Below are 11,855 nucleotides of genomic sequence, written 5' to 3'. Positions count from 1 at the left end.
CTAAGTCACACAAAGCTTTACCATAGTAGGAGTTACCAATGTTATAGGGTATAGTAAAGCTTTCTGGGTCTTTCAATTTCGGTGGCAGTTTGTTCTGCAGGAACGCACTACACTCCTTTGTCAAGGCAACAATCTCATACTCACTCAGTCATTTCTTCTTGGACAGTATATCCTTCATAAACTTCACATAATTCGACATTTGTTCTAAAGCCTCCACCAACGGAATATTGATGTGTAACTGCTTTAGAACATCCAAAAACTTCTTGAATTGCACCTCCTATTTTTGCTTGTTTTGCTGCAATCTTTGCGAATATGGAGGTGATGGAACTTTCGGTTCAACTGGACAAATTTTCTGAGTAGATAAATCTGCATCCAAAGAAGATGTTAAAATATCTGAATTCACTAAATCAGGGTTTACCTTGTCAGACTTTACAGTTTCTGATTCCTTTGGTGTAGGAACTTCAACAGCTGGTTGATTCTTCTTAACGGGCTTATCTTCGACATCAATCAATCGGGGTTCTAGAATTTTACCACTTCGTAATGCCACTGCCTTGTGGTCTATTACGTAGCTTCGTAGCTAACTGACCCATTTGGTTTTCCAAATTTTTTAATGTTGCTGCTTGGCTTTGGATCAAAGCGTCATTCTTTGCCATGTACGTTTTCAACAAGTTCTCCAAACTATTTGATGCCTCAGCTTGAGGTGGTTTTAGAGCTTGCTGATTAAACCCTTGAGATTGGTTGGGTCTTTTCTGTAATAAGTTGTTGTTTGGTCCATTTCCTTGGTTGCTCTAAGAAAACTTAGGATTATTACGCCGTGAAGGATTGTAGAAGTTGGACTAGGGTCCTTGTCCGCTCCTATTTTGATATTAGTTCCCCACATAGTACACTGACTCGAGATTTGATGGATAATTCTCAAAAGAACGACTTTCCGTACAGTACACACAGGAAACTATTTCAAACAGACTAGGTGGTTGAGCTGCAAATTTATTAGTACTATTAGTGGTTAACTATTTTAACATAGATGAAATAGATGATACCTGAGCTGATAACAATGTGAGGGAGTCAACTTCATGAACTCCAGCTACACATCTTCCTGAAGCTGTTCGATTTGTTGGACATTCGTAGTTATTACTCGTGATCCTCTCGATGATCTCATAAGCCTCATTATAAGACTTAGACAAAATTGCACCATTCGCGGAAGCATCTACCATCAATCTTGTATGTGCATTGAGACCATTATAGAATGTCTCCAACTGGATACAATGAGGAATCCCATGATTAGGACACTTACGAAGTAACTCCTTGAATCGCTCCCAAGCCTCATACAAAGACTCGTCATCCAATTGTTGGAAAGTTGTGATCTCGTTCCTTAACTTAGCGTTTTTGCTAGGTGGGAAATACTTAACCAAAAATCTCTCTGCTAATTCTTTCCATGTAGATATAGAACTTGGTGGCAATGAATTGAGCCATGCTCGTGCTCGATGTCGCAACGAGTACGGAAACAACTTCAACCTAAGTGTGTCTTTAGTCACACCAGTATCTTGAATGAAGCACTTAACTCCATAAACATTCGAAGGTGGAGATGTGGATCTTCCGTGGGCGTACCACTAAATTGGCCCACTGTTTGTAGCATTTGAAACATCACTGGTTTCAATTCAAACTGGGTTGCCTCAATATTCGGCCTTCTAATTCGTGGGTTTAACTCACTGAAAAGTGGCACAGCATATTGTCTGATGCATCGATCCCTATCATTGGCAATGAGGATAGGATTTCATACATGATCGCCTTCATTACCTTGGTCTTGATTCTGATTCCCAAGTTTCATCTCAACTTGTCTTTGAGTTGTTCATTCACGTCTTCTTTATCTAAAAGTTCACTCAATTTCAGGGTCTACAATGAGTAAATCAATAATTCGATCTATGCTCATAAGCACCTGAAAAGAAAATCACAAAAATTAAAAAGAATAAGTTAGTAATGTTAGAAATAAATCGAATTGAAAATAAATAATTTCACAAAAAATGACTATGGCAACAGTTGACAATCCCCGGAAACGGCGCCAAAAACTTGTAACGCGTAGGTTTGTGCAAGTGTACACAATCGTTATCAAGTAATAAGTAAGTATCGAGTTATCGTCTCCACAGGGATTGTATTTGTGCTAAGTCACTTAATTTGTAAAATTATATTAACAATTTGGTAAATAAAAACAAAATATAGTTGAGAAGTGGTGATTAAAATATATTAAACTAAAAGCAATGATCCCTAATGCCAATTATCCTAAGTATGCAAACTATATGATTGAAATAGATTTTAGTAAAATTAAACACAATTTGCAACAATTATAACATAAATAAACTAGGACAATTACTTTAATTAAACTCAATTTATTATCAACATGCTTAATAACATTCGGAAAAACATTCCATGGCAATTCGATCTTTCATGAGTTTGGAAACCACATTAGGTCCTTTCGGAATCCTTTACTTAGTAAATACGCATTTTAATGATCCTTATTTACTAAGGGTTTCTTAGCATTCGTGTGAGGTAACAGGGACGTGTTAGGTTTGAAACAATTTAATCACACAAATCTAAAAACTATACAAATAACAGATCTTGGTTAGAGTTGTTATGCAACTTACAATTTAATCGTGTTAGGATCTAAATTGAGCATGCACATTTCAATTATGCGTCCATTAGCCGTCGTCTGGTTAGGATTGCTCAGCTAATTCAGGTGCATTTCAATCACGTATGAACGAAATATAGACTTGATTTTAATTGAAAACATGATCGATTGAGGCACAAACATTATAAGCATGAATCAAATAAATATTATTTAATCAAAGCAATCATCCTAGCTTAAATAAAATTAAGCTAACATTTTTGTAAACAAGAACAAAAAACACATAGTAAACATCTTTATATTATGTTAAAGAAAAGAAAGATTAAACCTAATTTAGAGTGGCTAACACCCAAGACTCTGACTAACAAGACTCTTTCGTTCCTTTGCTTTGCTCCTTTGCTGATGGTTCTCCAAGGTGGCCAACCAAGGGTTCTTTAAGAGGCTTAATTGCTAAAATCTCTATGAAGAGATGATGTTAGGCGTGGGAATGTAAAAGACTAAGAGAAAAAGAGAGAATGATGCTTGATGGATGCTTGAGGGATGATGAATGAAGGAATGAGAGGGTCTTATTTATAGGTGAGGAGAGAGAGATAGTTTGCTAAAAATAGGAGTTTTTATCTTTTGAAGCATCTTCCATGGGTGGCCGGCCATAATTTTAGTAAGTTGAGTTGATTTGTCCTTGATTTTTGGTCAATTTCAGTGCCACAACAACTCAGGACTGAGACTCAGTCAAGTGCAAATCTTCAGGTAAATCTCTAATTTTTTCAACTCTTCAAGGACCTTGTGCAATTTAAACCGAAAAGTGGTTTATGGACAGCCATGTGCAGCCGAATTTTGGGTTGACTTGGTCCCCAATTTGGACGGTTTTGTAATCCAGCAAAGCTATCAGAACTGCCCAAAATAAATCAACAAGTTAGAAGACCAAAGAATTAAATTTAACCAACTTAATTAATTAATCAAAACCCAAATTATTAATGAAATATTTTAAAATGAATTATTAAATATAATTTTATATTTTATTATTTAATTTAATCATGCATGGCCCACTGTATGTCTTAAAAAATATAATATATTCAAATAAATATAAAATAAGTCATTTGTTGTATGAGAACCATATAATAAAGCATAAAATCACATTTTAATAATTTCTATGTCCTAATTTCATATTTTCACATATTTCATTAATTTATTAAACAATTACTTAGTTTTAACAATGAGTTTAAGTAAAAAAAGTGATAAATTACATAGGAAAAATCCTATATATTTTTCCGTTTACACGGACTCATTTAGATTATCTACTGAAGTAAGTTGCCTTTCTCATAATGTAAACATTCTTACAATGCCACTTATCTTCAGTTTGAACTTAGACAATCAATGAGCTAATATTTGCTTGTCACAATTTTGCTATGTATGCAAAATATAAAAGATAGAAATACAAAAGACATAATAGTGAAATGTGAAATTAAATTTATTTATTTATTCATCATTCAAATAAATAGAAAACAATTAAATGTTTACTATAATATAGGCACATTTCCCAACGATCTCTCACTTGCCCTAGTGAAGTAAATGTGTAATGTTTCACTTCCCATATCCTCGACGTGTTTGTTAAAACTCCTAGTTACAAGATTCTTAGTAAACAGATCCACAAGGTTATCTTCAGAAGCTACTTTCATCACATCTACAATTCCTACGGCTACTGCCTCTTGTATCAAGTGATACTTTCCATCAATGTGTTTCCTCCTCTTGTGAATTCTCATTTCCTTGGTATTAGCTATTGCAGCATTGTTATCACAATATAGTGTTATTACTTTTTCCATACCAGGAATGACTTCAAGATTGGTTAAGAACTTTAGAAGTCATATTATTTCTTTCGTTTCCTTAGAAGCAGCCACATACTTGGCTTCCATAGTAGAATCAGTAGTGCAAATTTTTTTACACTTCTCCATAATATGGCTCCACGACCTAGAATTAATACATTTCTTGATGTCAATTTCCTTAAATCATTACGGGTGTGGAAGTATGAGCCTATGTATCCAATAGGAGTAAGGTTCTCCCTATAATACACAAGTCTATGTATCTAATAGGAGTAAGGTTCTCCCTATAATACACAAGCATATAATCCATGGTTCTTTTAAGATACCTTAATATATGTTTTATAACTTGCCAATGCTTGAGACCTGGATTCGCCTAATATTGACAAATCATTCCTATTGTGAAACAAATTTATGGACGTGTGCAAAGCATTGCATACATAAGGCTTCCAACTACCAAAGCATATGGAACCTTACTCATATGATCTCTTTCTTTCGCTGTCTTAGAGCAGGCATCTAAAGAAATATGAAAACCTGATGCATTCAGTTAAACGCCTGGCTTCGGGTCAATCATTACAGAACATTCCAATATCTTAGAAATGTACGAAACTTGAGATATAGCTATCGTTTTATTCTTTCGATCCCTAAGGATTCGAATTCCAAAAATATATCTAGCTTCAACCAAGGCCTTCATGCTAAACTATTGAGCTAACCACAGTTTAACCGATGAAAATTCTCCTACATTATTTCTGATAAATAGAATATCCTCGAGATACAAAACGAGAAAGACCACCTTTTTTTCCCTTTATACACTTATAAACACAAAGTTCATCAGTGTTTTGCTCAAATCCAAAAGTCTTGATCATTTGATCAAATCTTTTATTCCATTAGCGAGACGTCTGCTTAAGTCCATAAATGGATCTTAATAGTTTACAAACTTTCTGCTCCTTTCCTTTGACAACATAGTCAGTGGGTTGAGCCATGTAAATGGTCTCATCAAGATAGCCATTCAAGAATGCTATCTTGAAATCCATTTGTCAGATCTCGTAATCGAGAGCATTGGCAATGGATAAGAGTATCTAGACAGACTTAAGCATGGCTACTAGAAAAAAGGTCTCATCATAATCGATGCCTTCTTTTGGTGTGTAACATTTCCCTACAAGTCTAGCTTTGTGTGTTTCCACTTTCTCTTCCAAATTTCTCTTCTTATTGTAGATCAAACTTACACCCTATGGGTTTAATCCCAACCAGTAAGTCTACAAGTTCCCACACCGTATTGGATTTCATAGAATCCATCATTACATCCATGGCCTGTTTCTAAAGCTTGAAATCAATGTCCTAGATAGCCTCATCATAACTGAGTGGATCATCATCCTCATGGTTGCCTTCTGTATTATAAATACTACCATCATAGAAGAAGAAGTTTGGTTTCTTAGAAACTCTCCCACTACGATGGATTCCCAGATTGGAGCTTTCTTAATATCAAAATCCAAGGGCATTAATCTAATGAATTAGATTTTAACTAGTCTCTAAACTTTGAAAGTTTTTAATTAAGTCCTCAAAGATCAATAAGATCCTTTTGTCAGCCTAGTCATTAGCTTGGGTGTTAAATGTCAACTCAATTTCGATGTGGAGCATATTTAAAATACGTGGATCAAATTGGAAACATGTGTCATATTATTGCATGGATGACTTTGATTTTATGTGTGTGTAGGGAAAATAAAGAGATAACCCTCCTAAATTTTAATGATATTGTGTGCTTTTCATATCTAAGCTTTTCATGTGGTAGGTATACACATGCTTACAATTTGATTAGTGTATTTTAAATATGCTCTATGCCAAATTCAAATTGACATTTAATGTCATGATAGATAAGCTAATGGAGTGAGCTAATGACTCATTTAGAATATTTTAAAGATTTGGGACTAATTTAAATTTTGACCAATAATTTGGAGATATTTAATGCAACTAACCCAAAACTGTGAATTTTAAATGTAACAACCCATTTTTCAGTTGTGTCGGAAATAGTAGTTTTGGGGCCACAAATCAGACGAGTAAGTTCGTAAATGTTATTATTAAATATTTACGAGTTAAATATTGTATTAAAATAAATTTTGAATTGGCAATTTATGTTATTTTGAATGAACAATTAAGTTCAAATGGTATGGCCTTAAAGTCAAGTGGTTTTCGAAAATAAGGTATTAGGACCTCGTTTTCATAAACTGAGCCGTAAATATTTTATTAAATATTTATAGAGTGTTATTAAGTTTGTATTAAAGTTTCGTTAAGAAATTTTAATGTTTAGATAGTTAATTAAATAAAAGGACTAAATCGTAAATGGTGTAAAACCTAATCGCTATTGAATTTTATTGACTAAATGGCTTTATTATTATTAGTGGATGGATTTATAAGGAAAATAAGTCATTTTTATGTGCATGGTTGATTATTCATTATATTATATTACTAAAATATGTGTTTAACTTAATAAAATTATAAGAATAAGTATATTAAAATAATAAAACTTAAGGAAATGGTGTCCATCTTCTTCTTCTTTCATATTTTTATCATGAAACCACCATTAGAGGACTTTGGAAGCCGATTAGAAGGCTACAGACCAAATATCATAGTAGATGTCCCCTTACTTCACTTCAAGAGTTTCAAAGGATCAATGAAGAGGTAGCGAACATGGTTTTTCCCTTGCATGTAAGCCATTTTCACTCATTTCTTATAATTTTTATGTTTTTGATATCGTTAAAATTAGGTTTAGCTAACCCGTACCTCTATTTTTGAAACTGTAAAAATTTTTAGATGATACCATTGAGGAGTTCTTGATGTTTATGATGTTAAGTAATCAGCGTGAGTTGTTAGTTGTTGATTATGAGTATTTGATTAAGTGATTTATGGTAATTTTAATGTTTAGGGATTAAATTGTTAAAAAAAGTAAAGTTCAAAGTAAATTGTGCGAAATGAGGAAAAAAGTAGGCTGATATGAAACCTTAAGAAAATGGGTTAACATTAAATTTATTAAATGTGGTGAAATTTCAAGTTTTGGATTTATGGACTAAATTGCCTAAAAGCTAAAACATTAGGGGTAATTTTGTAAATTTCCCAATAATAAGAGTTATAAGTTAAATTAATTATTTTGAGTTCTTGAATGGTTTAATTGAGCGAAACATTATTATTTAGATCACAAAACAAACCAAACGGATCAAAATCGAGGAAAAGTTGTGGTTGGATTAGTCATCGACTTCGTTGTTACAACTGTATTTGTCAAGGTAAGTTCGTATATGGATAGAAATTACTAGTTTCCATTTTGGATGAATGTAAATAGTTATTTATATTGTGGTTAAATTAATTGATAAAGATGTGATAAATTATTATTATGGATCAATTAAAGGAATTAATCAAATTAAAGGATATGTGAACTATTGCTAATGTATTTGGTGATTATGTATTATAGATTGTCTATTTAAATGTTATTTGGGTTAAGGTAAGTTCATAACGTTTTATGTGTAAATTGTAAGTTTCTTGAAAATAAGTTAATTTTGTTGGTAAATTATACAAATACATGTGAAATTTTATATGTTACTATAGTATTTTAAATATTGAAATTAAATTCATATGAAAGTGATTAATGGAAGGTGACAATACTTGTGATGGCACACTGGTAGTATGCTTATATATTGATATCATATTATGTGTATAGAAACGATGAAGTGCCCTTCATTTATAGATATGTATAAAGGTAATGGATTACATAAAATGCTCAGTTGAACGTAGTAATCACTAGGATACGATTGGCATGCCAATAGGGTCAATATGCACGCTTGTACAGGATTTGTACTTCGGTGCCCCTTTTTGCACTTCGATGCCTCTGTATACACTTTGGTGTCCTTGTTCGCACTACGATGCCCCTGTTTGCACATTTGTGTCCTGTCAGCACTTCGGTGCTCCTATTATGCATCTATGATGCCTCTGGTGTGATATAGTTATCCGAGTATCCGAGTCAAGTTACTAGTTCATTAGGCTAAATGTTAATGGATTTACAAAATTATTTTTGTGCTTAAAGGCTAATGTATAGTCAAGATATTAGTAAATATTAAATGTTCAACGAACTATTTGATCATGTGTGAGTAGAATTATATCGATGATTTTACGATTAAAGATAGATGTTTATATACATAGATAAATAAGTTTGGATTGAATTATTATAGTACAGGAAGCGTACGATGAACCATTTTCAGTACAAATCCTATAAGTGCTTCGTAAATGATTAACAGGTATGATTAATTTATTTATTTAGTTTTCACATTGTTTAGTGAAAGCAAGTGATTTTGGGATGATATGTGTATATGAAAGTTTGAAATGAAATGCTTATAAGGGAAAAATATATAAATACGTATATGCAAGACTACACCAATTATCCATGAGAGGTGTAGTGAATAGAAATCGAATTTTAGCTTAAGATATAATTAAAATAATGTTTAGTTGTTTATTCTTATATGTTCAGTAGTTAAGTTGCATTTATACGAACTTACAAAGGATTATTGCTTACGTTAGTTGTTTTCTTTTCCTGTAGATCATTGGAAGGCTCAATCGGTTGAAATCTCATCGGAGCACCATCATACTATTCATTCACTCTATTGGTAGTTTTTGATTACTTTGATTATGGTTATAAGTGGCATGTATAGGGTTGAATGTCTATTTGGTATGTTGGTTCAGTACATTTTGATGCCTTACTAAGTTATGCCATTTTGGTTACCTTATTATACTTGTATTTAAGGTTCTTTTGGTATGTTGATAATGGAATACAAATGGTCAATTTGAGACATGTTTTGGAACATATTTGAACTAGGTCTTTATGCATGTATTAAGGTAATGTTAGAATGTATAGGTAAATGATGTATTGATGCTATTGTGGTGCCTTAGAATGGCATATTGCTTAGGTGATTTTGGATGATTGAAATGGCATGTTTATGTATGTTTGAATGGTGTTTGAACCCTTGAATGTGGGCCTAAATGGTTTGATTGCTTAGATATGAATTAAACTTGAATTGGTATGAGTTTAGGTACATTTTTAGGTTCACACGGCCTGAGACACGGGCTGTCACATGGTCGTGTGTGTCACACGGCCTGGTGCCACAGTCGTGTGACACACACAACCTGGCGACACGGTCGTGTGTCATTTGTTAGTTTCTTGATGTTTCAAGTCAGTGAGTTACAAGGCCTAGTACACGGGCGTGTGACATGGCTGTGTGACCCTAATCAGTGAGCTACATGGGTGTGGGCGCAGGCTGAGATACGGTCGTGTGTCCGTTGTTCGAAAGTTACACGGTTGAGACACGGGCATATGACCCTATTTTAAAAATTTTACATCTTTTTCCTAGACTTTCCAAATTGTTTCAAATTGGTCCCGATTTGTTTCTAAACTATTTTTAGGGCCTCGAGGGCTCGATTTACGGACAGTATGCATGTATATGATTGGTTTATGATGTGATTATATTATTAAATGATATAAAGTTTCAAAGTTTTTGAATGTACGGTAATGTTTCGTAACCCTAATCTGACAACAGAGATGGGTTAGGGGTGTTACATTAAATATGCTCCAGGTTATATTTGAATGGACATTTAACATCTATATTGATAGATAAGCTAACAAAAAAACATGATACCTCAATTAAAATATGTTGAACTTTAGAGACTAATTTAAAATCTTATTAATAATTAGGATACTTTTAGTACAATTAACCAAAAGAAAATAGATATGATTCCACACATGGCACCATTTACTAAATTTCTAAAATAACCTAGATAAATTTCAAAAAGACATTACTTCACTGTCATAAAACCATTCATCAATTTCTAAAATTATAGTTAGTGTAAAAGTTAAATGTCTATAATGACAATATAGAATGGTCGCAAAGCAAAATGAAAGAAAAATAAGAACATACAGATTTTACGTGGAAACCTTTTCCAGGGAAAAAACCACGGGCAGAGGAGAAGAAAATTCACTAATGTTGAAACCGAATGATACAACAAAAGTTTAGACTACATCTATTTATATATTGAAAAAACCTTATTCTAATCAATGTCAAATAGATGAATTGTAGTAAGGTTGAAAAACCTTATTCTAATCAATTTAAAATAAACGAAGTATAGTTCTATATGAATTTTAATTTTATTTTATTTTACCACTGTATTTTATTCTCACAAGGATTTGAGTCACTCAACTCTAACAATCTTCACCTTGACAATAATTCTTAATGAACAAGTTCTTCACTACAAACTCTCAACGAAAAATTTCTCCACCTCTTCCACAAAGCCCCTTAAAGGGTGTTATGGAACAATGACAATCTAAGCAATGCTCAAACTTGATTGTACGAAGTGACTTAGTCATCATATCTGCAAGATTTTCATGATTACTAACTTTGCTCTCAACAATATCACCACGAGCAATAATATCATGCACAAAATGGTATAGAAGAATCAATGTGCTTAGTTCTCTCATGAAACATTTGATCCTTTGTAAAGAAGATGACACTTTGACTGTCACAAAACATTGTACTGATCTAAAGGTCCTTACCGAGTTCACCAAAGAGTCCCTTTAACCATATAGCTTCTTTACAAGCTTCAGTAATCGCCATGTACTTAGCTTCAGTGGTAGACAAAGCAACTATATTCTGCAAAGTGGCTTTCCAACTGATTGCGCAACCTCCAATTGTAAAGACATGCCTTTGAGAGATCTTCTTTTATCAAGGTCTCCAACAAAATCAAAATCAACATACCCAATAACTCCATCTCTTGTTCTTCCAAACTGTAAGCAAACATCAATAGTACCTCGTAAGTATCTAAAAATCCATTGAACTACTTTCAAGTGTTCTTTGTCGGGATTTGTCATGAATCTACTAACTGTACTAATTGCATACGATAAATTTGGACGTGAGTAAACCATAGCATACATAAGAGACCCTAGTGCACTAGAATATGAAACACGTGACATGTAGTCAATCTCATCATCTGCTTATGGAGACAAAGCCGATGAAAGTCTGAAGTGGGCTACTAATGGAGTATTAACATGCTTGGCATCCTGCATATTGAACTTGCAAAGAACTTTCTCAATGTACCCTTTCTGACTTAGGTACAATTTACATGTTTTTCTATCTCTGAGAATATCCATCACAAGTATCTTTTTTGCTGCTACCAAATCCTTCATCTCAAATTCTTTACTAAGTTAGGCTTTGACCTTTCTTATCTCCCCTTTATCTTTGGCTGCTATCAACATGTAATCAACATAGAGGAGTAGATACACAAAAGAACCATCACTATTTTTCTTAAAATAAACAAAATTGTCAAAGTTGTTTCTTTTGAAATCATGAGTAGTCATAAAAGAATCAAACCTCTTATACCACTTCCTTGGTGACTGT

The 11,855-nt window shown here is 33.2% G+C and overlaps 1 non-coding gene across 1 annotated transcript; it reads left to right on the top strand.

Annotated features, from left to right (window-relative positions):
- Nucleotides 1-1,269: 1,269 nt before the first annotated feature.
- Nucleotides 1,270-1,376, top strand: LOC121225833 (small nucleolar RNA R71). The gene has a single exon (XR_005923737.1). It is a non-coding gene; the product is annotated as a small nucleolar RNA R71 (small nucleolar RNA).
- Nucleotides 1,377-11,855: the final 10,479 nt, after the last annotated feature.

Source organism: Gossypium hirsutum, chromosome D13 (assembly GCF_007990345.1).
Source record: "Gossypium hirsutum isolate 1008001.06 chromosome D13, Gossypium_hirsutum_v2.1, whole genome shotgun sequence".
Classification (NCBI taxonomy): domain Eukaryota; kingdom Viridiplantae; phylum Streptophyta; class Magnoliopsida; order Malvales; family Malvaceae; genus Gossypium; species Gossypium hirsutum.
The sequence above is the reverse complement of the archived record's forward strand: the minus strand, read 5'-3'. Positions and strand labels throughout refer to the sequence as shown.